This window comes from Physeter macrocephalus, chromosome 6 (genome assembly GCF_002837175.3).
Source record: "Physeter macrocephalus isolate SW-GA chromosome 6, ASM283717v5, whole genome shotgun sequence".
In the NCBI taxonomy this organism is placed as follows: domain Eukaryota; kingdom Metazoa; phylum Chordata; class Mammalia; order Artiodactyla; family Physeteridae; genus Physeter; species Physeter macrocephalus.
This window is the reverse complement of record NC_041219.1, coordinates 84,680,193-84,683,697: the sequence shown is the minus strand read 5'-3', so window position 1 is coordinate 84,683,697 and position 3,505 is coordinate 84,680,193. Positions and strand designations below refer to the sequence as shown.

At 49.8% G+C, this 3,505-nt stretch overlaps 1 protein-coding gene across 1 annotated transcript in view; it reads right to left on the bottom strand.

The window, feature by feature from the left end:
- Window positions 1-3,011, bottom strand: part of R3HDM2 (R3H domain containing 2) — a 169,321-nt gene extending 166,310 nt beyond the window's left edge. The window contains exon 1 of the mRNA XM_028491204.2: window positions 2,914-3,011. The gene's annotated coding sequence lies outside the window, so the exon portion shown is untranslated. The remainder of the gene's footprint in view (window positions 1-2,913) is intronic.
- Between the last annotated feature and the right edge of the window lie 494 nt (window positions 3,012-3,505).

Below are 3,505 nucleotides of genomic sequence, written 5' to 3'. Positions count from 1 at the left end.
GCCGCGGAGCGGCTGGGCCCGTGGGCCGTGGCCGCTGGGCCTGCGCGTCCGGAGCCTGTGCTCCCCGGCGGGAGAGGCCGCGGCAGAGGAAGGCCCGCATACCACCAAAAAAAAAAAAAAAAAAAAGTGAGAAAGGAAAAAATAAATGAGGGATAAACCACACAACTCAGGGGGCCTGCTCCTTTTACCCTCAGACAATATAATTTAGTTGCTAAAAATGACCCCACAAATGGATTTGTAGAAAAAAGAATCAGATGTTCCCCAAAACCGAACACTCCACCATTGTTAAAGAAAGCTATTCTTACAAGTTTTCAAGCTCAACTGTCTCCACATGAATGGGGGGGAAAAAAATCTAACCCATACAGCCCAGACCATAAATACTAACATCTTCAGTGCACTGAAAAATTCAAAGTGGAACCAGCCTACTCAGTTCTCTGGGGCCAAAGAGGTAAGGATGGTGATGTTTGTCTCATCAGGGATGTGAACAAACCTAAAGGCAAGAAGCCTGAAACAGTAAAAATTCTAGCCACATGAAATCTGAGATAATCTTCCTCAGAGACCACCAACACCACACTCCATCCTCTCTGCCTTCAAAGTGCTTTCACTCAATGACCTGAAAGCACAAGACTTCTGTCAAAACAGAAACGTGGCAAGAACTGACCAAAAAAAAATCTCAAGTTCTTCCAGTAAATACCTTACAAAATACTAGTGGAAATACATGTCTCTCATTTATGGCAATGAGTGAGTTCGAGAATAAAACTCCTCTTCTTGGGGACTTCCCTGGTGGTTCAGTGGTAAAGAATCTGCCTTACAACACAGGGAATGCGGGTTTGATCCCTGGTCAGGGAACTAAGATCCCACATGCCACGGGGCAACTAACCCTGTGTGCCACCTCAACTAGAGCCCACGCGCTCTGGAAGCTGTGCACCACAACTACAGAGCCCACGCACCCTGGAGCGCACACGCCACAACTAGAGAGAAGCCCACACACCACAACCAAGAGCCCGCATGCCTCAACGAAGATCCCCCCGTGCCGCAACTAAGACCCGACACAGCCAAAAATAAAAATAAAATAAATAAATCTTTAAAAAAAAAACTCTTCTTTACCTATTCAATCAATAAATTTGTTGAGCACCTACTGCATATCAAGGGCTATACTAAGGGCTGAGGATACAGCAACTAACAAAACAAGACCATCTAAACCTCATGAAACTTACACTCTAATGCGGGAGACTAAATATGTATAGCATGTTATAGGTTGATAAAGGGTAAGGAGGAAAATAAAGCAAAATGGGATAGGAAGTTATGTAAATATATGTGGAGGAATGGTTTTGGAATTTAGATAGCTGAGGAAATGTCACTGTTAGAGTGACATCTGAGTAAAGCCCTGAAGGTTAGGGTACAAGGCTATGCAGCTTTACACAGAAAAGGTGATCCATGAAGATCCAAGTGCCAGGTGCTGAGGCAGAAGTGTACCTGATGTGCTCAAGGAACAGAGAGGAGACCAGTGAATATGTCTGGGGGGTGGGGCGGGGAGGTTGCTACATATCTTGGACTTTAAAGACGGCTGTAAAGTCTCTGATTTTTATTCTGATAGAGGAAGGTAACCAACTCCTCTTCAGACTTCTTTCAATTAAAAAAAATCAGGCACCCTATTCTTATATGTGCAAGTTTTTAAATTTTTGTTTTAAATTGAAGATCTACAGTGTAGATCCTAGAGTGGACACGAAACTGGAACTTAAACTCTGAAATACAACTTTCACTGAAAGTTCATCAGACCTTCAAGAAAGATTCTCTGTTCTCTCAACTCTGTGGAGAACTGCAACAGGGAGGAAAAATACAACTAAAAATGAACTGAATGGACTAACTACTACCACTTTCCACCACTACTTAAGCCGTTTTAGTCTTGATGTCCCAGACTCTAAAAAGGGGGGAAAAAAATAGGAGAAATAAAACGAGAAGTGAAAAAAAAAAAAAAGGCACTAGGAAGAAAGGAGCCACAAACAACTGATTCAAGTGCCAATTTGACTATCCAAAAGTACAATAAAAAGGCAAGGAATGTGTGACATTCCTGAAGTGGAACCTGTCACCTCCCTCCTCCCCAGTCTCCATGCTGCCTACCAACATAGACAGGGCTCAGGCTTCCCAATTTTGGTTAAGTCTATTTGAAAATATATAAATAAAAGGACATTCATTCAACTGAGAGCTGAATTTAAATTTTCCCACACCTCTCTTTGATTTAATGAACGTCTGGGACTGTTATTCGATCATTTCTCATCATTATCCAAGAACAATTCACTTTGAGTGAATAAATATTCTGAGGACTTACTAGGCTAATGGTCACAAACGTTGAAATTTTGGGTTCCACAGGTAACCGAAATCAAGAAGAGTTTTCAGAGCCTGAAGAGTTAGTTACGAGCTTAGCGTAGGCCCAACTTTTAAGCTCCAGAACCATCTCCCTGTACGTTCCAACTCAAATCTCTGTCCCTGTAATGAACTCGGACACCAGCATAATCTGAAACATTCCAACACCTTTCCCTCCCATTTTTCCAAGGCTCAAAGGAAAACGGAGAGCCAAGAAACACATGGAGCCAGTCACCCCCGAGCACCACAACGGCGCAACAGTTTTTACGTCCCACCGTACAGGCCACAGGTGGCGCCAGCCCCACACCCTCCGCCCCGCGCCCCTCGCTTCTCGCCTGAGCTCCCCGAGCACACTTGGGGCGTCTCTGGCCTCGGGGCCGTCCTTCACGGGATGCTCGGGCCCTGACCCACCGCCCGCGGGTCCGGGAAGTGCCAGCACGGGGACCCAGACAGGGGGCCTCCGCCCGCCCGGCAGTTCGCGCGGCCGCCACGCCCCCTCCCCACGGGCCGCCCGCGCTGCCCGCCCCCTTGGCCGGGAGGTGGCCTCACCTCACGCGGGCCGTAGCCGGGAGGGTGCCCGCGTCTCCGCCCGCCGCCCGGGCTCACGGCCGCTCGGCTGCGGCTCGGCCCCGACGGCCGGCGGCGGCGCGCTTCTGGGGGCGGACTCTTCTAGGCCGGGGTTTCCCCGGGGCCCAGGGCGGGGGAGTAGGGGGGACTGGGGCGGGGGAGGGGAAAGGGGCTTGGGAAGGAGGGGGGAGAGGGGGAGAAAAGGGGGGAACCAAACCCGGAAAGGGAGAAAAGGGGGGAGGGGGAAAATCAGAAGGGGAAGAAAGGCCCAGAGTCCGCCCCCCGCTGCGGCCTGCGCGCTACGTCACCACGTCCGGCGTAATCGTCATGGCGTCTTGCGCCCGGAGCGTCCCTGCTTCCTGTGTGCCTGTCTCCACGCCTACAGACGCCCCTTGCCTACTCACGCACCTTCCCAGTCCGCACGCACACGCTGTCTTGTCCAACACAGGCGCTCGGTCTGTCGCCTCCGCGTTACCTGTGTCTTCAGCCGCCAATGCAGATCCACTGCGACCCTCAGTTCACCTGAAGCCCATCCAGCCTGTCAGATTCACCCTTGATTTAAACATAATACTAA